The sequence below is a fragment of the Arctopsyche grandis genome, chromosome 12 (assembly GCF_051622035.1).
Source record: "Arctopsyche grandis isolate Sample6627 chromosome 12, ASM5162203v2, whole genome shotgun sequence".
In the NCBI taxonomy this organism is placed as follows: domain Eukaryota; kingdom Metazoa; phylum Arthropoda; class Insecta; order Trichoptera; family Hydropsychidae; genus Arctopsyche; species Arctopsyche grandis.
The window spans coordinates 25178385-25203790 of NC_135366.1; the positions used below are offsets into that span (position 1 = coordinate 25178385).

At 32.8% G+C, this 25406-nt stretch overlaps 2 protein-coding genes across 2 annotated transcripts in view; one reads left to right on the top strand and one right to left on the bottom strand.

Moving 5' to 3' along the window:
• The window catches only part of LOC143919637 (uncharacterized), a 79671-nt gene extending 74344 nt beyond the window's left edge, over positions 1 to 5327 (bottom strand). The window contains exon 1 of the mRNA XM_077442046.1: positions 5018 to 5327. The gene's annotated coding sequence lies outside the window, so the exon portion shown is untranslated. The remainder of the gene's footprint in view (positions 1 to 5017) is intronic.
• Positions 1 to 25406, top strand: part of AspRS (aspartyl-tRNA synthetase) — a 122661-nt gene that overhangs the window by 36376 nt on the left and 60879 nt on the right. The window lies entirely within an intron of this gene.

The window sequence follows — 25406 nt, forward strand, 5'->3', positions numbered from 1 at the left end:
AAGAAACCGATTTTATATTGAAATATTGGCCGTTTTATTTACTTTTAAAATTAAAATACGAAAAATTTATACATTAGGAATTTGTTTCATATATCAGATATACATTTTTGATGAATTCAAATATTTTAACGGTCTGATTTTTATTTTTATTTTTGGTTTTTCAATAAGAACAAGCCTAATAGTAAAAGTAGCACCGTCTAATTTTTTTCTCTTAAATACTATTAAAATAATAAGCATAAAACAATGAAGTAATAATGTCATTGCAAAATGGTGTGATTTTTATTTCATGTCTTTTCAAGAATGTAAATAATCACAACCGTTTACATAGAATTAACCTATATTTTTTATTATTTTTCTATGCACATCCCGAAAAGAAAAAAATACAGATTATGAGACATTCATTGATTCATTATTATTAATTATATACAGAAATTCAATATTTTTCAGCAAAGTTACGGTAATTTCATTTCATCGTAGATGTATTTGGATTTAAAGTATATAAAAGTATCATATTCAAACAACAATACTATCGTAATATATAATATATATTGTAAGCTCAATAATTTAGCTAACTTTATACGGAAAAGTTTAATAATAAAATATCATTAAACTTTATAATAAACTCTTTGGTTGGATTTTTTTTTAAACCAAGGAAACGCTCATTTTTTCGCTGATTTATCGTCAATTAATTCGGCGAGTGTTAATTTAAAATTACATATTCCACAACAGCGAAACTTCAACGTTACTTAATTTGCATACGCTTGTAATAAGTATGTACATTTCCAATGCTGTGAAAATTCAAAATTAAAAGGCTTTCGCGTCCCACACGCCAATTTGCATACAATCCACGAGTACTTATTTATATTGAGTTTTTAATACATAAAACACGTGTTAAATTTTCACGATTGAATTCACCGAGACGGGAAAACACCCGTTGAAATTAAATCGTAACTCTTATCAATGTCGGAATTTAAAATTACTTTAATATTAATGAGTCAATAAGAGCCAACTTTTTATTACATTAGTAGGTAGTATCAGTGACTGAAAGAATACTTATTGGAATTTTATTTTAACCTATCTTAATTAAGTCTATAAATGTTTTTATAACAAACATTCTTCATATAAAATTGTATGAATTTTATATATTTATTTTATTAGCTGTATAATTCAATCACACTTTATGATTTTTTAAACGTAAAATCACGAAGAATTTCAAATACATTTATTTTAAAAAAGCTTGTAAATATCGATCGGTATTATTACATTTTGTCACAATTCGAAAAAATTAGAACAAATCTAATGAATTTGGTATCGAATTAATCTTTATATTTTTGGCTGTATAATTCAATCACACTTTATAAACATAAAATCACGAGGAATTTCATATTTGTTTATTTAAAGATATCAATCAGTAGCGTACTCATTAGGAAAATCTTTCGACAATAAAATCATTTCGTCATAAATTGTAAAAAAAAACTTTAGTTTGAACAAACTTTATGAATTTGTGTTAAATGAATCTTTATTTTTTTGGGTGTATAATTCATCACATTTGATGATTTTTCTAACTCAAAAATACGAAGAATTTAATATGCATTTATTTAAAAATATCACTCAGTGGCTTATTCAATAAGAAAACCCTTAAAATCATATTTTTATTAGAAATTGTAAAAGAAATCACGAATTTGGACAAATTTAATGAATTTTTGTATTGAATTCATTTTAATTTTTTTGACTGAATAATTCAATCACACTTTATTATTTTTTAAATTTAAAACCACAGGAAATATCAGTGTTTGTTTAAAAGAATTGATCAGTGCCTACTCGGAATGAAAATTTCAAAAATAACATCACGTAAAATAAATCTTGAATTTGAACAAATCTAATGAATTTTTGTATTGAATTCATCCTTATTTTTTTGACTGCATAATTCAATCACACTTTATAATTTTTTTAATTTAAAAACCGCGGGAAATACCACCTGCGTTTATTTAAACATATCAAACAATGGCGTACTAAGAAAGAATTTTATTTAAAAAATAACAACTAGTATAAAAACGTCCACAGAACTCAAAATACATTATCAAAAATTCACTCATCAAAAGTCAGAATTGCAACCGACCGAGAGAATCCCAATTAGAATATTATACGAGCCGATCAATTCCCATTCGAATTTAATGATAATTGAATTATTAGTCACATTGTGATCGCCCAAAAGACAATTTTCCCCATGAAAATCGCAAATACGGAATATTTGGCACTCGATGTCTCGTTAGTATGATAGTTATCGTTAGTATGATGTACTTTTCAGCTGCTTTATATAGGTTTTAGTGACTTTTGGGCGAGCGCTTAGTGACCAATAATCACCGAACCGAATTTTAAGAATTGTAAATAGGTTTTTGAGCTCCGTTTTCCTATTATGCTGTACTAGATTAACATTAGAATAATATAATACAACGATTACTAAAAAATTAAATTAAAATTGTAAAATAGAAAATGATCAGTAGATCAGTAGCTATTCAAATAGATATAAGACGTATTGCGAACATAATTTCGTAATAATAAAAAGCATTTAAAAATCAAAATCAAATTATAAGATATCATTTATCTCTCTTCTACATACATACATAAGTATGAAAGATACCTCATTTCATGCAAATTTATACATTCAATTTATGCAAATTAAGTTTAAAGTATTGGAATTTTAATTAATTGATAATCTATTTCTTCCCCTTTTGTAACGGCAAATAAAAGAAAAGAAAGTCAAACAATACAGCCTACAAAAAAAAAAACCGAGCCCAATTTAATAATACATTAAATAAAAAAAAATCCATCATAGTACGCCACCTTATGTATATGTATGTATGTATATAAACACAATATATAAAAATTCGCACTTTTATCCGATCGCTTTGCGACCAACAATCACCGAACCGAATTCTAAGAATTGTAAATAGGCTTTCGAGCTCTGTCTTTCCTATTATGCTGTACATACTAAATTAAACATGTTCATATTCAACATATGCAATAGTATTATATAAAATACATATTGTTTCCTATCATGCTGTACATTAACATTAGAATAGTATAATACCATGATTACTAAAAAAAAAAAATTAAAATCATAAAACAGAAACTGATCAGTAGATCAGTAGCTATTAAAATAGACACTGTGAACATAATTTCGTAATAATAAAAAGCATTTAAAATTAAAAAAAAAAAACCGAACTGAATTTAATAATACATTAAATCGAAAAAAATCCATCAAAATACCCCACCTTATATATACATATGTAGGTATAAACACAACATATAAAAATTCGCACTTTTATCTGATCGCTTTGCGACCAATAATCACCGAACCGAATTTTAAGAATTTTAAATAGGTTTTCGAGCTCTGTCTTTCCTATTATGCTGTACATACTAAATTAAACATGTTCATATTCAACATATGCAATAGTATTATATAAAATACATATTGTTTCCGATTATGCTGTACATTAACATTAGAATAGTATAATACCATGATTACTAACAAAATTAAATTAAAATTATAAAACAGAAAATGATCAGTAGATCAGTAGCTATTAAAATAGACATTGTGAACATAATTTCGTAATAATAAAAAGCATTTAAAATTCAAAAAAAAAAAAACCGAACCGAATTTAATAATACATTAAATCGAAAAAAATCCATCAAAGTACGCCACCTTATGTATGTATATAAACACAATATATAAAAATTCGCACTTTTATCTGATCGCTTTGCGACCAATAACCACCGAACCGAATTTTAAGAATTGTAAATAGGTTTTCGAGCTCTGTTTTTTCTATTATGCTGTATATACTAAATTAAACATGTTCATATTCAACATATGCAATAGTATTATATAAAATACATATTGTTTTCTATTATGCTGTACATTAACATTTGAATAGTATAATACCATGATTACTAACAAAATTAAATTAAAATTATAAAAAAGAAAATGATCAGTAGATCAGTAGCTATTAAAATAGACATTGTGAACATAATTTCGTAATAATAAAAAGAATTTAAAAATAAAAATAAAAAAAAACCGAACCGAATTTAATAATACATTAAATCGAAAAAAATCCATCAAAGTACGCCACCTTATGTATGTATATAAACACAATATATAAAAATTCGCACTTTTATCCGATCGCTTTGCGACCAACAATCACCGAACCGAATTTTAAGAATTGTAAATAGGTTTTCGAGCTCTGTCTTTCCTATTATGCTGTACATACTAAATTAAACATGTTCATATTCAACATATGCAATAGTATTATATAAAATACATATTGTTTTCTATTATGCTGTACATTAACATTTGAATAGTATAATACCATGATTACTAACAAAATTAAATTAAAATTATAAAAAAGAAAATGATCAGTAGATCAGTAGCTATTAAAATAGACACTGTGAACATAATTTCGTAATAATAAAAAGCATTTAAAATTAAAAAAAAAAACCGAACCGAATTTAATAATACATTAAATCGAAAAAAATCCATCAAAATACCCCACCTTATATATACATATGTAGGTATAAACACAACATATAAAAATTCGCACTTTTATCTGATCGCTTTGCGACCAATAACCACCGAACCGAATTTTAAGAATTGTAAATAGGTTTTCGAGCTCTGTTTTTCCTATTATGCTGTATATACTAAATTAAACATGTTCATATTCAACATATGCAATAGTACTATATAAAATACATATTGTTTCCTATTATGCTGTACATTAACATTAGAATAGTATAATACCATGATTAATAACAAAATTAAATTAAAATTATAAAACAGAAAATGATCAGTAGATCAGTAGCTATTAAAATAGACATTGTGAACATAATTTCGTAATAATAAAAAGAATTTAAAAATCAAAAAAAAAAAAACCGAACCGATTTTAATAATACAATCGAAAAAAATCCATCAAAGTACGCCACCTTATGTATGTATATAAACACAATATATAAAAATTCGCACTTTTATCTGATCGAATATGCGAACAGTCGACACGAAGCAGCACAGCGACGCGCCGGCCCCATCGTTCAAAGGCCGATAAGGGCGCAAGGGCGCAAGCAGTCGCCCCTTTCACATCACTTGTACGCGAGCGCATCCATGGAATCACTCGCGGCGAGATCGTATGGAGGTATGACGGTGTGTTGTGAGATTGAGCAGTGTGTGTTGAGAATGTGTGAGGTTAGTTCGCGTTTGCGTTTTCGTTTGCGTTTGCGTTTGCGTTTGCGTTTGCATTTGCGGCGCGTGTCTGATGTCGCGGCCGACGGATGACTGCGGCGTGAGACTACTATCTGGGCGGAGTTACGGCCCCATGGGCGGAATAGTGGCTCGTGATTGGTCGGTGGGACTGGGAGGCGCCTTTTTTCCCCCCCACTTCGTGCGCCTTTATCGAGCCCTCGTGCGTCTATTTCTGATTACAGGCCAGACTCGGTTTATGGTCGCGACTTGACGATTTTATTGTGTGTGGGCGTTCGGATGGGAATGCGATGGGTTGTCTTTTTTGATGTGATGGGTTTATTAAATGTCGTTGATTAAATCGATCGATCGCATTAACAATATGCTTAATTGTTTTTATTTATGTACTAGCTGTACCCGGCATGCGTTGCAACGCCACAATAACGCATACAATTCCCGTTCCCGTTTTTCACAGTAATCTTCCGGGACATACAACAAATCCTGAAAGTTCCATCGTAATCCGTTCAGTGATTTAGGAGCCTATTCGAGACACACACACAGACATTCAATTATTTTTCAATATTTATTTATTTAAAGTTTGGACCGTTGTAGCATTACAGGAATTCCTAATGCGCCACAATGGTCAAAAATATAACAGAAAAGACAAGAAACAAAATAATAAATTAGACATAACAAAAACAAAACATATACATATATACACAAACAACTAAAAATAATAATTATTATTATTATATATCGTTTATCGTCTTGAATTCATTCTATGTTTACAAGGTTTTTGTATTTCGTAATATTCTTTCTCGATTATGATTTTCAAGTTATGAATTCCATAAGTCCTCACCAGATAGAGTTTCAAAATTTGTCATCCGGACTGACCGAAACCAATCACGACAAGCAAATAATACACCACCACCACGTCGATCTACTCTATCGCGACGATGCAGCCTCCAGGAAGAATCAAAAAGTTCAGCATCAAAAAATGATGAAGTCAACCATGTTTCCGTTAGTGCTACCATATCATCACAAATAGTAGAAACGGCTGAATTAAACGCAGCCAGCTTTGTCCTGAGACCTCGAACATTTTGGTAATAAATTACCAATTTTCGGTCTCCCAGTTTGGCGCGTGACTTTCTTTGAGACAAGAAATGGCAGTTTTGATTGAGCCAACGGAGGTTGAGCCAATGGAGACGAAACGGAAGAGGAAGCAGAAGAAGAAGCCAACACAGTCACAACAGAATCACGACTATCAGGACCATTTGAGCAGGCAGATGTAGGAGAAGAGGCAAACATCGACGTCACTGCGACCGTTTCCATAGAATATATATATATATATATATATATATATATATATATATATATATATATATATATATATATATATATATTGGTAAGCTTTTTCTAAAAATTCTAAGGGGTGAATGTCATCTTCCTGAAGTTTTGTGATCTATGGACGACCAACAAATTTTGATATACAGCAAATTTGCGAGAAATAAATGATGTAGGTAGCGTTTTTATAAGATTCAACAAATTCGAGATGCTAATAACTAATAAATTTGAGGATACCGATTCATCGGATCCGTCCCAACAATTAACCCTTTCAATGCTGAACAACGCCGATCGGCGTTTTGCCGACAGATCTATGGGCCTGAAGAATGCCAATGTGCGTTGTACATTGCGCATATATAATATATAAAATAAACAAGAATACTACCTTTAAGAGGGCTGGACAGCAGTGCCTTGTCCATACAAACGTACTATACTTCTCCCTACCTCAATTATGGCACTAGAGAAATTATTTTTTAATATGCTATGGATATCCACCATTGGGGTGCATCTATCGTTTTATTTTTTTGATTAATTATTTTTTATAGGAGCTAGGAGCCGCCAAACATCTATAAAATCGCCTCTTTTTTACACCCACGAAAAGAGTCTAGCGTGGTTATTTAACGGTCGATTTTAAAAAAAATTCGCCGATAGATGCACAGAAAATATCTTTCTCATACCGACAACGAAATTTTTTTAAAAATTAGTCCAGTTTTAGAGGAGAAAATAGTAGAATACGAAACCTCGATTTTGTCAATTTAAAACACGTTTTATCTGGTCGAAGCGCAACTGTCGCATTCACTCAATATATATATTGATATATATTGTCGCATTCACTCAATATATACATACACTCAATATATATATCGAAGAAAGGAACGGTAACAAAATTAAGGTTTCGGGTGTACAGCCCTCTTAAGCTTAGGGTACCTGAGAAACTGAGAGAATCTCGCTCCAGAACTCTATTCCTGCCTATTCGGGCCAGAACTAATGTGCTTGATGACTCGCCTCTTTCAAGAGCCATTCGACTATTTAACCTGCTATCTGGGAGCCTTGATGTTTTTACTGCATCATACAGTTCTGTCAGGCAGCATATTTTAAATGACTTCTAGCTACATACATATTTACACATGTTTTCATTTTGTAATTATATTATTTAGCATAATGTGTATGTATGTTGGTTTTATCTTTATTTATATATGTATGCTATTTTTTATTTTTATATATATGAGTAATTTATCTTTATTTATGTGTATTTATGTGTTTATGTGTATATGCATGTATAATGTTTGTATGTTTATGGATGTATGTAATGTATGTGTATGTGTATATGTATATGTATGTATATGTGAATATATATACATATGTGTAGGTGTGTATGTATGTATATGTATATATGTGTATTTTTATATTTATTTATGTATGTATGTGTATTTGTGTATACGTGTAAGTATTTGTGTATATATGGATGGTGTACATATATGTTTATATAATTGTCTTTGGCCAGGAAGGCGCATTGGGTTTACCTGTTAGGCCTTCTTGGTGTAAATTAAATAAAAAATAAAAATTAATTATATATATATATATATATATATATATATATATATATATATATATATATATATATATATATATATATATATATATATATATATATATATATTGACTAGCTGAACACGCCATGCGTTGCAATGCCACAATAACGCGTGCAATTCCCGTTCCACAGACATTCAATTTTATATATAGGTATAGATATATATTTTTACGTAGGCCATAAGCTGTGTGTTTGTGATACAGCACTGAATGGTCAGTACATTCGAGTGCGAGGTAGGCGTGGCGCGATTATTGTCACACACGCGGCGTGATGCGTAGAAGACATTGATGTATAATACACAGATGGGCCCTGACGTGTGATTTTGGTCGGAGATCTTGTATTCACTAACTGAGGGGTGCGGGGTGTAACTAGCGGGGAAGTTTTTTTCCCTACGACGCAGCGGTACCTACCTACCTACTAAGAGAAAGAGCTGCCAACACTTATTTATTTAAGGGTCAGGGTAGGTTAGGTTTAGTTAAGGTTGGCCATATTCATTTAAGATTAGGTTGTTAGGGTCGTTATGTTTTGTCTCAATGTCACACGCGAGAACTGAGACAGTGAGACTGCATATTAAAGTAAAAACGTGAAGGAAGATCGTATACTAAAGTAGCACCCATTTTCCTCCATTTGCGCCGTATTAAAAACGAATAAATATTTATTATATATATTTTTTTTAATTTGCTTTGTTTGATATATCATATGTAAGTTCATATAAATATGTAAGTATCCATTGTCAAGAAAAAAGACATGTTTTTATTCAGGTTTGACAAATGCAAATAAAAAAAAACAATAATAAGTGTTTATTCATTTTTTATGCGATGCAAATACATAGAGGACCATGGTTAGGTATGTACCGAAATTACTGTAATTTCAAAGTTTTTTATATTAAAGATTTATAAAAAAATTACATCTGAAAGCTTAAATCTTTTACTTCTCTGTTTACCATTACTATCAAAGAATTGTGAAAGTTATTTTATTTTCATAAAACACCTACAATTATATCAAATTCATAAATGTACGTATTTTCATCTTAGTTAGAAAACAGTTTTCTGATTTAATTTGAATTCATACTAAATTCCAATTGGAAATCAGTTTTCTTAGTACGATTGAAGAAAATTTTGTTTATTGGAAATATGAAAATCATAAATTGATTTTTTGAAGTATATCTAAATTTGTTTCGAATCTTTTAAAAACATACATAAGTATTAAATATTTACATAAATCTAAAGAATGTTAAATAAGATTCAAAATAAAATCGAAATTAAAAGAAATGACTTATTTTTTAAATACTGAATTATGTAAGTACATATATGTAGACATATAAAATATATTGTAATTATTCTTAATTCAATGCTATATCATATAATATTATAGATATAATACAATGCAATATCAATAAAAAAATAATAGATTATTATCATTTTAACTAAAAGTCGATTATATTATACATATATGTATGAAGGACATATTCAAACTTACAAACAATAAAAAAACACCATTAATAATATATAAATTCATTCTCATGATAGATATAATATAATAGGCAGTCATAAAAATTTAAATTACATAAAATTAAGTTCCAATATCGTTGCTGAATCAACATAATCAAAAAGTCAATCCACCGAGCTTACAAAACAATCAATTTTTATGCTCCGATCTACAAAATCGAATACATTAATTGCATTAATAAACATGCATTATAATACAATCACGTAAAAAAGCCACATTGTTGATATTTTCAAACGATGCATTTACTCGTAATCGATCGGAATAAATTACCGCGAAAATCATAATATGATTTCAGCTCATTTCCGCAAAAAAAAAAAAACAAGTTAACGATAATGATATAAAAAAGATTATTTGCAATATTAAATATATAAAAAAAATTACATCATCCGACAGTAATTACGATCGCCGTTTTAGAATCGTCGTAAGCATAAATTTATTTATATTCAATACCCTCAATAGAACGGCGCGAAACGAAACGGAAATTTATTGCGAAATCATATATAAGTATTACATATACAAAAGCTTCCATACAAAAAGTGCTCAGATTCTATGGCAAAAAACTGACACTGGATTCGACGTATCGAACGACATTAATAGACACATTGAACGGGTCTACCATGATAATTATGTCAATTATGTCACGTTGGTGAAATCGTGTCAATCGTGGGTATTTAACCACCACGTATGATTGGATCGAATGTGTCGATAATTAAGTAAACTCGTGTCGTTGGCCTTTCTAGTACATATGCACTAGTCTTAGTGGTACTACATAGGTATGTTACGCAATCGAAATGAATAATAAAAACACACATAGGCGTACGTAGGTACGTACCCAGCTCACAAAAATAGGTATATAATGAGTGCTCACTTGAATCAAATGATTTATGAAGCTGGGCAATTATGGGCCGGCTACATAATCGAGTAATTGCTTCTTTATTATTATTTTCGTGGTGCGCTCGTAGCCCTTGCCCAGGACCGTATCCGATTTACTCAACTTCTATGAAGGAAAGGTCACAATTTCTCAAAGTTTTCTTTTGAAACAGCTGTGAATTAATATTAGCTAGTAATTTTCAGGAATAGATATTTTATTTAAACATCGATTTTATAAATTTTAATTAATGGTTTGTCAAACTTTAGTTCCGTCGATAGTGTGTTGTATTTGGTCGCTGTTTAGAACAGTCAGTTTTCTGAAATTAAAATCTCGAAATAATATTCGAAATAGAATGAGAAATGAAACATGATCGCCGAAAGAAGAATATGTTGTTAAAAATATGATACTAATAAAAGTGTTGTTGAAGTTTTGTTGTTAATTGTTTGTTTTATTATACCTAATAACCTAACCATTCACTTTTAAAACTGATACTCATCGCTATTGAAAATGCTTTTTTTGTACATATATTTCAATTCATAAATGGAAAATATTTATAGAAAGAATCACTTTGTTACTGTATAATCTTACATATATAAAAATGAATGTCTGTGTGTGTGTGTGTGTGTGTGTGTGTGTGTGTCTCGAATAGGCTGCTAAACCACTGAACCGATTAAGATGAAACTTTCGGGATTTGTTGTGTGCATGTCCGGGAAGATAACTGTGAAAAAAAACGGGAAAAAACGGGAACGGAAACGGGAAAAATGGGAATGAGTGTCATTGCAACGCAATAATTTCAAATGTGTTCGCTACCGGCGTTTTTCCGACAAATGGGAATGGGAACGAGAACGGGAACGAGAACGGGAACGAGAACGGGAACGGGAACGAGAACGGGAACGGAAACGGGAATTGCATGCGTTGTTATTTATTTATTTATTTATTTAACATATTAGCCACAGTGACATTACAGAGAGCTCCAACGCGTCACTGTGGCCGGTCATTCATTAATAATAACATGATAACAGTAATAATAACTTATAATAATAACAATATTACCACAACATCATTATAATCATAAAATCATAAAAAAAAAATAGCAATCATTCATATTCATAATAGGCAAAATTATGGCATTGCAAAGCATGCCGGGGTTCAGCTAGTACATATATATAAAATTGAATGTCTGTCTGTGTGTCTCGTATAGGCTCCTAAACCACTAAACCAATTACGATGGTACTTTCAAGATTTGTTGTATGCATGTCTGGGAAGATTACTGTGAAAAGAAATCGCCCAAAAACGGGAACGGAAACGGGAATGAGTGTCATTGCAACATTCAATAATTTCAAATGTGTTCGCTGCCTGCGTTTTTCCAACAAATGGGAACGGGAACGGGAACGGGAATGCGTTATTGTGGCATTGCAACGCATGCTGGGTTCAGCTTTATAAATATTGTTGTCTTGTACTCATACATATACTCTATATTTTGTATAATATTAAAGATTGAACGAACTTAAAGTTTCGATGTTATAGAAACCCAATGGTTTTAAATTATAGACTAAAAAACTTGATGGAGCTTTTTCTGCATTCTTATTGATCAATTTTTAGTGAGGAAAGCTTTTGAATGTATTTTTGAAAAAGTCTCAAAATATAAAATTGTTCTTTGTATTTTTAAACCTATCGTGAATTCATCTCTTTCTTACAATATAAAATATAAATTAAACATGAAATTTTGCTTTTGTGAATATGCTTTCTTATTTCAAATTCTTGATCACACATTTTTTAAGATAATTATGTTATTATTAATTGTAAGAAGATTTAAAAGGATGGTTCTAAAAGCTTATATATAAAACATTCGATGACATCAAGGGCGTAAAAAGCGATAGCATATTTTTTCGTCATTTATATTTTTTGCAATTGGTGATTGTTGGAATTCAATATCATAGTAAATCAGATTTTTTTTGCTAGTTTTAATAAAAATTTTAGTGAGAAATCTATAATAAAAATCAAATACATATCATATTATATCTTATCAAACTATAAAATGATATTTATGTTTATTAAATAAATCATGACGAACCCCACTTGAATATTGAATTAGCAATTCAGATTTTACATTAAAATATATACTGTAAAACAGTGTCCAAAAATTAATAAAAAGATCAACATCTCGAATGTTTTGTAACGTGAAAATGAGTACATATAATATACATCCAATCAATTTCTTTCATAGAACGAAAGATTCAAACAATCAATAAATCCAATTAATTTATCGTGCCATTTATAACAAAAAATACCCATAATTAAATACACCTAATATAATATATTCAGAAAAACGATAAATCGTCCGCATATTATATAAATTATAAAAACGACGAAGCACGAGATTGCCTCGGGTGACCGTTGGCAATTCACACTAACAACGGCCCTGGATTTCGTTATATTTTTACACGATTATTATTTGTTCTCACACGTTACTTACATATACATACATACAAACTCGGCATGAATTTTCAAACTTGACTTGTTATATAATATAATTTAATTTATGGATACGTAATCGTACACCTTTTTAAACGCCAATTTAGTTTTCGCAATCGGCACATCGGAAAGATACAAATTATTTTTCTTTAAACTAGTAATTCTATTCACCTGCAGTTTTTTTTTTCGTATTCTAGGTACGTCTGATCATAAACGTATCTGTGTTACGAGCAATATGTGTAGATATAATCTTTTGTGTGCCATTCTGTGATCAAATATGAACTATCTGCGAATATGAACGTAATGTTTGTGTAAAAGCTCCTATTTGCTTTTGGTGCCTTTTATTAATTTAAATCACATCTGCTTGAAGGAATTTCATATCCTTTCACTAAAATTATCAGATTGATTCCAGCGTATTTGAACCTTAATGTAATGTAAGAAGTGCTTACATCATAATTTGACACATTTAAACTGTGTACACCATTGATGTATAATACACTAGATGGGCCCAGACGTGTTATTTTGGTCGGATATCTTGTCTTCACTAACTGAGGGGTGCGGGGGGTTTAACTACCGGGGAAGTTGGGTTTTTTTCCCTACGACGCAGTGGTACCTACCTACCTACTAAGAGAAACTGTGCATGCGCCATGTATTTTGCATGCGCCAAAAGGGAGACAAGTATAACACGTGAGGGCGGATCTAGTATATTCTAGATCTATGGTGTACACTGCCCAACGGTCTGAAATTATATGCGAACCAGGCAGTATATTCATTCGGTAAAAGTTGAGCTAATTCAAAGCACGGCAATACTACAGTACTCGCAAAGAGCAACCAATGACGGGAAGGAGCGGATCCACCGAGCCTCGCTTCCGAGCCTAGAGAATTCCGACTTTTACCTAAAAATTACGTACTACTCTGTGTGTCTGTGCTCTTAGTTGCATAAAAAATATAAAAATATATGGATAACTGAGTTATGAGTCTAAAGCCTGGACCCAGAGGGTGCCGCGTATTGTTCAAATGTTGTAAATGCATTGTTAAAGGTTTGCCGAACCTTTTTTACAAAGGATTTACAACAATGGAACAATGAGCGGAACCTTGGCTATCCTACCTCTAGTTATGACTAAAGCCCGGACCCAGAGGGTGCCGCGTATTGTTCAAATGTTGTAAATGCATTGTTAAAGGTTTGCCGAACCTTTTTTACAAAGGATTTACAACAATGGAACAAACAAGTGGCACCTTGGCCATCCTACCTTTAGTTATGACTAAAGCCCGGACCCAGAGGGTGCCGCGTATTGTTCAAATGTTGTAAATGCATTGTTAAAGGTTTGCCGAACCTTTTTTACAAAGGATTTACAACAATGGAACAAACAAGTGGCACCTTGGCCATCCTACCTTTAGTTATGACTAAAGCCCGGACCCAGAGGGTGCCGCGTATTGTTCAAATGTTGTAAATGCATTGTTAAAGGTTTGCCGAACCTTTTTTACAAAGGATTTACAACAATGGAACAAACAAGCGGCACCTTGGTTATCCTACCTCTAGTTATGACCTACGTACATACATATATATCAGTGGCGTGCGGTGAAATTCTCTCTTTTTGTCGTACACCCTTACTTAATGTGCGCGAGCAGTACGCAGAATGGAATACATATATACATATGTATATATGTATGTATTTCATTATGCGTATAAGAGGCGGGCTAGAGTTTAACACATTGTCGGTAGCTTCCGTTTTTTTTTCTACCATTTATCCATTCATTTGGAGCGCGAGCTACCGTTTTGAGTCGATTTTTTCGCAATAATGGTATTATTTGTAATATGAAACCGTTTCACTGTTGAAACGTTCGAATTGAGTTGTCGAGTCGAATCCGCAGTATAGTGGGTATTATCGAATTGAAACGTGTTAGCGTGTGATGATTTTATTCCGGTCCGATTGGTCGTCCGGTTTTACAAAATGGCGTCGTCGAGAGCAGAGAGCCGGTTTCTGGTTTACGCCACGAATATATACGTATATATGACGGAGACACATGTCGCCTAATGTATACAATTTCCCGATTCCGTCCCAGTCGCAGTCCCAGTTAAAAATAAGCATCCGAACAGGGAACTGTTGACAACCGCTGGATGTGGTCACTTTATCGCGAAGACGGAGATCGTCAACCTGAAGTGCTGTCGTCGCGCGAACAATGCAACTTGTGATAAACTTGTTTTTCGTCTCGATTCAATTCAATTTGAGGGTCAATGATTCGGGAAGATCATTAGCCTGAAAGATCGGACGGGAGATAGACAAGTGAAATACTCGAATGGTAACCACATACATAAACAGGATATGAAAGGTAGATTGAAAGCGTGCTGGAATCAGATGATTGCTTCCCATATATTCGAATGACATTTTGGAATGCTGTACTACTATGTACTTTCTTCACAAAGAAGATGATTCTGAGAGTAGTTATTAAACAGGGGCGTCATTTCAGCTTTTCCCAGGGGGAGGCAAATTTGTTGCTAGGGGGAGGAGTGTATTATTTATAAAAAAAATGAGTGTATATGAAGTCAGTAGCATCAGCAAGTGAAATAAAGCCAGTTTAAAAATAAATTTGAAGTCCAGGAGAAAAGCGAGAAATCAAAACACCAGTGAATGTCAGATTTTATCAACGCGTGGTCCGGCGTAAACAAAGAAATGCACGCGGGTGGAGAGTACACTATCGAAAACGGTTCGGTGATTACTGGTCACAAAGTCACTAAAATCTCTATAACGGAACATCTGGCAGCCGAAAAGTCCATCATACTAACGAGAACTCGAGTGCCAAATATTGCGTATTCGCGATTTTAATGCCAAAAATTCTCTTTGTGACCACCGCAATGTGACTAATAATCCAATTACCATCGAAAACGATCCGTTATGGCAAAAATTGGCTCTACTTCATCCGTCAGAATGTACTACTATGTACTTTCTTCACAAAGAAGATGATTCTGAGAGTAGTTATTAAACAGGGGCGTCATTTCAGCTTTTCCCAGGGGGAGGCAAATTTGTTGCTAGGGGGGGGAGTGTATTATTTATAAAAAAAAATGAGTGTATATGAAGTCAGTAGCATCAGCAAGTGAAATAAAGCCAGTTTAAAAATAAATTTGAAGTCCAGGAGAAAAGCGAGAAATCAAAACACCAGTGAATGTCAGATTTTATCAACGCGTGGTCCGGCGTAAACAAAGAAATGCACGCGGGTGGAGAGTACACTATCGAAAACGGTTCGGTGATTACTGGTCACAAAGTCACTAAAATCTCTATAACGGAACATCTGGCAGCCGAAAAGTCCATCATACTAACGAGAACTCGAGTGCCAAATATTGCGTATTCGCGATTTTAATGCCAAAAATTCTCTTTGTGACCACCGCAATGTGACTAATAATCCAATTACCATCGAAAACGATCCGTTATGGCAAAAATTGGCTCTACTTCATCCGTCAGAATGCGTAAAACTGATCGTTTCATTTAATAATGTATGTATTTCATTATATATATAATTCATCATTTATTTTAAAATCATATCATTTCGTTTTATATACTGATCATTTTGGTTTAATTACTGCTCATATTATCTAAATACTTATCATTATATTTAGTAACTGATCGCATAGAAACTGATCAATACAAACTGATCATTTATTATATTCACTGATTAATCCATTATTTTTATCTATCAAATTTTTTTTTTACTGATCATAATGTCAATTTTTTACTTTGTCGATTAAATAGAGGCCTATGAATATAATTTCTTTTAATATTTTTTTCAGTAATAGAAAGGCAATCCTATTCAAAAAAAAATTTTGTAGGATAAACGAGTTTTACAAATATCTGTCAAAGCAAGACAAACAACAAAACAAAATATATTTGGGAGTTAGCATTTTTTTTCTAGGAAAAATCGACGTGTTTATATGTATCTGACAGTGTTCTAAAAGTTTAGTATTTTAATTCAAATTCATAATAATGTTTCATAATAATTAATATTTTTATTCAAATTCATAATAATACATTTAACAAAATGAATATCCCAAATCTAGGGGGGGGGCGGCTGCCCATCACAGACGCCCCCCCCCCCCCAAATGATGCCCCTGGTTATTAATATTGATTGTCCGTTTTTACAATATAGGGATTCTCATTTAAAATAATATATATGTATATCAGTGGTTTTATTTCCCTCGATATTATTTTCGATTGACCATTTACATAATTAACCAGCGACGTGAACTAGTGGTTAGCATATTATGCTTTCGAGCAGAGTGGTCACGGGTTCGAGTCCCACTTGAGTCTCGCTGCTGGCCAGACGTTGGTTGATTTTTAAATGCTTTTTATTATTACGAAATTATGTTCACATTACATCTTATATCTATTTTAATAGCTACTGATCTACTGATCATTTTCTATTTTACAATTTTAATTTAATTTGGTTAGTAATCACAGTATTATATTATTCTAATGTTAATCTAAAGCATAATAGGAAAAAGAGCTCAAAAACCTATTGCTACAACCGCTAGCTTAATGATTTCAGTCATACATACTAGAAGCGACTTGGATCTGTCTGCTCCATCTAGTAGAGGACCTTCCCCTCCACATCTCCATTTACAAGTAGTCTTCGCAAGCTATCTGGCTCTCTTCTAAATACATAGGTACATACATATGTATATGTCTAAAAAAAAGCCGAGGATTCTTTGGAGACTGATGACAGTCATATATTTGCCATTCTAACTTCTGGATTACAGACTCATTAGTTCTCCTAGCTATCTATGATACACCACATATAAAATGCTTCTATAATTTTTCTTTCTCTGACCTTAATGATCCAAGATTCAACACCATAAAAAATATTGACATGCGGTGATAGATCTGTCCTTTCATTTTTGGGTCAGTCTCGTCACAGCATAATTGACTATAGGTACGTCTTTTTATTTCAACATTTGAGTTAATTGATTTCGAACTATCTGAAATTTGTATTTGAGATGAAATACCAATTTATAATAAATAATCAATTTACATTTCATCTATAAAAATCGTCATAAATTATACACACCTAAACTTTTTAATCAATGAACAACTAAGACGACTATAAGACGGTGTTCAATATCCATCAAAACAAATAAAATCCACGCTCAAACCTTATACAAAATGTTACCGACTGCTGACATCGTTCATTCGTGCTAGTTTTTCAGGTGTTCCCGTTTATTCGGCGACACCTCACGACCAGGTGCTAACCACGCCATTGTGATGTCTTCTCGTTAAAAACACACCCCATCCTGTGCACACGTACTCACATTTACCGACACAGAATACACACATTCACCGCCACGAGATACACCCATACTCACCCATCTACGTGAGTATTAACTAGCGTTCGGTGTGTCGTATCATCGCGCGTAAATTGAGCCACAATTGACTTGTCGTCAGATCGTATCGGCACGAGAGCGAACACCGCGACTAAAACCATACAAACTGTGATATCCCGCACATATTATACGTATTGTGTGTGTAAAAACAAAACTATAACTCATTATCTTCACGCCGTTTTATTCAGTTGAATGTAAGAAGAGAGTGGCAGGAAAATAATCGTCGTTTCGTCGCATGAGCGTGAAGGGCTAGTGCTCATTCGCAAGCCGTGGGCGTCTTAATGTGTATACATTTATATAAAAGGTATACTTTATAAGGATGTCGTTTAAAATGTAGAATCCTTGGTTATAAATTCACACCGTAAAAAGTTAATTTATCGAATGAAATGTGTCGTTTTGCTGTAAGTGAAGTCAATGTTGTACTCGATGATAATGTGTAGGTAGCCATTTTGAATTTATATAAATGTTATATACATATGTATGCTAAATATTTTACTAAAAGATCATTATAAATTTCAAAAAAATAATAATATATACATCATATCCTTGTCAAATCCTATACATACATCAATTCTAGTGAGTAAGTAAGTACATACATACATACATACTTTCAATGGAGACATTGACACATTTTAAGCTGTCTATACTAGGGATTCCAAAATGCCGAAATTTGTCACTACCGGTACTACCGCCAAAAAAAACGGTAGAACAGGCATCTACCGGTTTTTATTTATCTTAGAAATTAGGGCAAAAAAAATTAATTATATACTCAGTTATCGGAGATTATTTAAACCTATTTTCCTGATAGCCTGCGCTCATCATTAATTTCATAATTGAATGTGATGTATGAGTGGAATTTTGATCTTCTCTCTTCCATTTGGTCCTTGCACTGATATTTTGTATTTGTGACTATTTCCTATATATTGGTGCTGGCTATATGTAGGTGCAAGACATTTTTGTATTTTATTATTTGATATTTTTACTTTATCTGCTATTATTATAATGCAATTTTTTTATGATTGTGTATTAATGTATTTTTTTTGTCTATGTGTGTATATATTTTTATTTTTCTCATCTCTCTGTATCTTTTCGAGCATTGCGGCGCATTAGGGACTCTTGTAATGCCACAAAGGTTGAATCTTAAACTTAAATAAATAAAAATAATCAATATATGTATTCGGTCATATGGCAGTATGGCTCGTTGGTAGCACAGAGAGGTTACCGGGTTAGATCCCGTGCTAATATTTAATGCCGCTGGTCAGACTTGAATATTTCGGACTCCAAGTCGATCGTTTCCTAACAGAGTTTGCCAATTTATATGATCTCATTGTTGAAACGGTTCCTCCATCAAATTGGCAAAAACCATCCTACCCGCTATGTCATAAATATCTGAATTTGATTTATGTATATGTAAAAATTTATACACAAGCCTAAATCCATAGATGTCTATATATTAATTAACTGTTGATTTCGTGTTTTTCAGCCTCTCTAAATACAGTGATTTGTATAATAAAAAATCCTGCAATGTTTGGAAAGCGCATCGGGGTTTGCCTGTTAGGCCTTCCTGGTATATATGTAAAAATAAAGAAAATAAAATATGCAAGTACGATATTTTTGGCATACTTTATATTAATGATACACTAAGAGGCTCCTTGGAATAGCAAGTCAAAGACGATGTTAAATGATGGCTCATTTTTTAACAAATTCGATACAATGTTTTCTTCTAAATTCAAAATGATGTATATTATTATATTACGGTGCTACTGGTAGTCTATTTTGTACTATCGGTATTACTATAGGTCAAATTGTGACCAAATACCGGTTTCAGCAGTATCTATTTTGATCGTACCAGTTTCAGTAGTACCGAAATTGGTACTACTGAGTACTGATCACACAGACTTTTTCCGAAACTTAGCATAAATCCAAAACTTTAGCCGCATTCTGCAACATCTGACATTTTGGAACCAAGCACCTCAGACACTTGCAATAATTGCGATTGACAGCCGCTGCAGATAAATCTCGCCGAACAGTTAATTAGGCCCAATTTCGAGAGCGAGCGTCACGAGCCTCGTTCGATACAATCGCCATCGAATTTAGAGCGAAACAATAATCGCCGATAACAATATGTAGACATAAATAGGGTACCAGTTATAATAAATGATAATAATAGGTCTTTTGCACAATTCGCATCGAATAAATTAACCCCCCCGCCCCCGCCCCCGCGCTAAAACAATAAACAATTGGCTTATCTGCTCGGCCAGATAGCCAGGGGTAGTCAACGCTGTAGCTGCGGAACGGGGGAGGGGGATGGGGTGGTGGACTGAAGCCAGGGACGTCCAACAGTCCGTTGTGGCCCGTTAACGGCCGCCGATAACGACCGTTAATTACGGCGCCATTAACGCCACACTGTGTGGCATGCGAAATAGTAATAACACAACTATGCCATATATTTTATATATTTAGATATATTGTATGAGTGTTCGCCGAACGCAGAGTCGGATTAAGGGTTAAACTGTACAGTGGGTTCTGTTATGTTTCATATTTGAATTTTTGGTATAATAATCATATATCTATATATGTATGTATTTAAAATTTAACTTTCAGGATTTTTTGTATGCATATCTGGGAAGATTACTGTGAAAAAAAAACCTCTTAATAATAATATTCGTAATTACGATTTTATTGACGCGAAAGTAAAGCTATCCTCCCGCCTCCAACGCATCAAGCGTGACAATAATCGCGCCACGCCTACCTCGCACTCAAATGTACTGATCATTCAGGACTGTACCACAAACACACAGCGGATGGCCCACGTCAACAAATATATCTATACCTATATATAAAATTGAATGTCTGTGGAACGGATACGGGAATTGCACGCGTTATTGTGGCATTGCAACGCATGCCGGGTTCAGCTAGTATAGATTATCGCTGTGTGTCTGTGTGTCTGTCTATCTGTATATCTGAGATAACGCTAGCCTTACTATAATAGTCGTTTCGATTCGACATATGTACGTCACAGCTAAAACTCTGCCAAAACGTATATACGAATACAATAACAAAAGAAAAAACTTCTATATATACTCTTTCCTACCAATGTTTCCGCTTGACAGAGAATTTACCGCCATCTATTGAAAATGTATTGAATTAATTAATTGATTTTTCTATCGGTGTTTTATATTGTTTATATGTAGGTAGGTAGTTTTTACATTTTTTTTTTTCATATTAAACAATTAAATATATAAAAAGGTATTTGAAAAAAATTTGACCGCGTGGGAAAAAAATTTGACGACACATTTCTTTTGTAACACATGTGACTTAATTTACCAGTCGAGTGATGTTTCAACTTAAAGTTAATTATTCGAATGCTGATCAACGACGATCAGCGTTTTGCCAATAAACTCCACGAGCCTAAAATACGCTGATAGGCGTTGTATTTTGAGCATGTACAAAGTAAACAAGAATACTACCCCGCTAAGCCTATCCAGGTTAGCATTGAAAAAAAAAATCATTGAACATGGGTCGTGTAATCCATTTCATTAATTTGTCAACGTTTATAAAGAGTGGTTTACACCGGAATTTCTAAATAATTCTAATTGGAAATGTTGGCGAAATTTTCAGCGTGGCGGGCTTTCAACAGAAAAGATGTCGGCACTCAAAGGGTTAAGGTGTATTTTCAGTTGTAATATATTTCGACCAGTTGGGATGTAATTCGCCATACGAATAAACTTACGTGTGTTAGGCGGAATATATTCCAACTAGTCAAATTATATTACAACTGAAAATACACTTCAACTATAACGGTGGATGGTACCAGGCTAGATGGAATATAATCCAACTAGTCAAAATATATAACATATATATCTTATGTATATATGTATATTATAGATGGTACGTAAAAATCATATTGAATGTTGCATAGTTTCTACAGTCGTTCAGTTGAGTGACGAAAGTCTTTACTCACTATATGTAGATGGATAAACTTTTTCAACGGTACAATTCTATAAATCCCATCCGTTAAATAAGAAATTCATTAAATTGAGGCATATATTTATTTACATATCAGGAATAGTATATAAAAGTCAAGTGCAATCGCGAACGCAAAACGGATAGACCCGGCCCGGCACTGACTCGTTAAGCCGAACGAGTGCTAAATTAAATTCAACGCTTTTGCATTACGACATTCACTTAGCCTGATTGTAGGGGGTGTGGGAGGATGGCTGGTCTGTACCATCCCCACAGTTTAACCCCATACCACCCCAGACCCTTTCCCTATCCACCCTTCCTGTCGGCAATCCATTTGCACCCGGGCGCGTGGATATAACTCTTTCGCAACAACCGGAAGAATTGCAATTATGCATTTATCACTCGATATTTAGTACTACAGGGATAGCCCTAATACCTCACCGTATTATTACATGTTTACCAACTTTGTAATTAATCGAATTCGGTACAAAAGCGAACGAAAATGCACTCCTACTTATATGTAGTATCTGAAACGTATCAATGGGACTGCTTTATTATATTTCTCAATCCCATTTATATGTAGTTTTACCTTACTAAAATTATTTATAGGTATTATATATAGACGCATCCCCAATCCAAAAAAGTATGGAGAAGTGTTGACATTTCAAAAAATAAAGTACATTTATCAAAAGTTCATAATGATTGAATAATACGCATACACAAAGGCACAAATATAAACATGCTCATTTGTACGTGGACCGCTGGGTACAGTGTGGGGGTGGAGTGAAGGGGTGATGTAAAGGTTGTGTATGCTGAAACTGCTATCGACAATAGCCTCGGTGTGGCTCATGTATCAATTCCTTTCCAAAACCACCCTTTGAAATATCAACATAATATTGTAGCACATGCTAAAAGGAGCCGCCGTTATAATTGGTTTTCGAGGATAATCTCCAGGCTTAAGTGCTATCGACTGACAATGGAGACGCCCGAATGGACTTAGAGGTCGGTAACGGCATTTGGTCACTTCCCGCTAGAGTTCTCAGAACTGACAACGCGAAAGCGTAGGACTGCATGGCGAGACCGTGAGACTGCATATCTGGTAAGAAGATGCCCTTTATAAGCAGGTACTTAGGCCATACCAAGGCAGTCCAGAATAGACGGAGCAGTGGCAGTGCGTGAATCTCATTAATCACCCAATAAATGCTGTGAAGCCACTTTGGCCTTTTATTTGGATCCTCCACCCACCCCTACGCAACACTATTATAACTCTAAGAGATTAATGTTTTATAAATTAAAGGACAAAGCCTCATTGGGACAGGATGGTTTTGCCATTGTTGAATTCATAGAAAAACCTTTATTTAAAAAGTTTTTTGTTATCTTGCTTTGAACTCTGTTAGAACGGTGTATTGTTACTGGCCAAATGGCTTTGGAATTGAACGCTTTCTTCCATATAATGAAATTTCACTCTTAACATATTTGTTTTTCGCTCATATTACCATTATTAACCTATGCTTCACCTGTATGGAATAACGCCTCGAATACTTATCTTTCCAAGCTCCAAGTAATACAAAATAAATCCCTAAAAATAATTTATAATACACCCATATATACTAACTTGAAAAAACTGCATGCCATATATAATATTCCGTTTGTTACAGACATTACTAACAAACTAACCAGTAGATTCTATGACAGAATCACTAATAACCATTTTACACACTTGTGTATAAGACACAGATTACCTAAACACAATCTGCTTTAAGTCATCGACTTTAGAGAGTCTTTAATTCATATTATGTATTAGATGTATTATGAACATTTATAAGGATTTTAAATAGGTTTTTGAGCTCTTTTTCCTATTATGCTGTAGATTAAAATTAGAATAATATAATACTATGATTACTAACCAAATTAAATTAAATTGTAAAATAGAAAATGATCAGTAAATCAGAAGCTATTAAAATAGATATAAGATGTATTGTGAACATAATTTCGTAATAATAAAAAGCATTTAAAAATCGAAAAAAAAAATTTCACACTTAACATATTTGTTTTTTGAATTAATAACGTATGTATGTACATATCAAAATTAACATACATATGTTATTAATTATGAAAAAATATAATAATTCAATTAAAATAAATTCAAACCGTTTTCCATATTGTTCACTAAATATATAAACAAAAAATAACAGAAATACGATTATGGGAAAGAAGAATTACAGAAATCCTTTAGTTTTAAAAAAAGTATCAAGCTTATTCTTAAAAATATCAACGTTATCAGAGGTTTCTATATCATTGGGAAGACTATTCCAAACTGAAACCACTCTGTTTGAAAATAATGAATCTCTGATCAATTTATTAGATTTTTCTTTTCGGAGTCTAAACGAGTGACCTCTGAGGCAGTGCTTCTCAAACTTTTTCAGCTGGTGGACCAGTATTTTTTTTTCAGTAATCCTCACGGACCAGCATTATATTTTAAAATAAAAACGTTATATGTATATTGTTGAAAACTTGTAAACAAATAAAAATAAAATAAAATCTAAGTAGTAAAATTCGTGGATCGTCATCTGGTGGAAAATAGAAATCGAATCGCTCTGATAAATTTGTCAAATGACAACTGATTATATTAAGCTCCTATCCTTCTTCGTAAATAATATCAGCCAAATTGTGAAACATGTCATAGCAATCTTTTGAAACACGAATCTTCCATGTTTTTAATTTTCATTTCAACCCATCTGTATTGTCTGCCATTGTGAAACAAGATGACATTCTTCCTTGCATGGATAAGTTAAGGTCATTCAAAATGCAAAAAATATCTATCAAATAAGCTAGCTTGGTTATCCAGTCTATATATATTTTGAAATAGTTCTGACATAAGTTATTGTCTTTCTCCGCGGACCAGTAATGGGCCGCGGACCATAATTTGAGTAGCACTGCTCTGGGGTGAGTGTTTACGTTGAATGTAATAATTAGAGGTAGGATAGTCACAGTGCTATCCATTGTTCGGCAAACCTTTAACAATGCATTTACAACATTTGCACAATACACG